Source organism: Arachis hypogaea, chromosome 18 (genome assembly GCF_003086295.3).
Source record: "Arachis hypogaea cultivar Tifrunner chromosome 18, arahy.Tifrunner.gnm2.J5K5, whole genome shotgun sequence".
NCBI lineage: Eukaryota > Viridiplantae > Streptophyta > Magnoliopsida > Fabales > Fabaceae > Arachis > Arachis hypogaea.
Window position 1 is genome coordinate 92,695,721 of NC_092053.1, and position 661 is coordinate 92,696,381.

The following is a 661-nucleotide window of genomic DNA, read 5'->3' on the forward strand; positions in this document are numbered from 1 at the left end:
TCGTATAGAGCATCTGAGCAACTTTGGATATGTGACATATAATCCCATTGTCTATGGGTGCGTGAGGTTTTTGTGGTGCTAAGGCTAGAGTTAGAGAAGCAACCCTCTCTGATCCGAAAGATCTGCCTTGTTTGTGCCACCTTGAGTAGGATCACGAAGGGGAGTGACTTGCTTAGAGCTTCATCTTTTGCTATAGTGAGAAACCTATAGGTGGCTTGATGAGTGGACATGAGTCATCTCAACGTGGTGGATTACTGCAGTAGCAGGGGTTAACTTGATGAGAGGACATGAGTTAATCACTTACAGATGCCATTGAATAAATCAGAAAGCTATTGAGATTGACAGTAAAAATTTAATCCGGAAATATAAAGTGACGGGCGGAAAATTGCCGGTTAAGAATTTATAATGGAAATAACATTACAAGTACAGTTCTTAACCGACGAAAATTCCACTTATCAATTTAGAAAGAGTGTCACAATTCAGAATCAATTAATTGGGAGTAGAATTCCCAGGTCGTCTCCCAACGAGTTGACAAAAGAGTGCAATTTATTGGTCAGGAATTTTCTGAGAAATTTTAGAGTTGCGGAATGAGAAAATAAATGATTATAAATTAAAGCAATAAAATTTAACAAGAGGTTTTGTATATTTAAAATAAAAATCC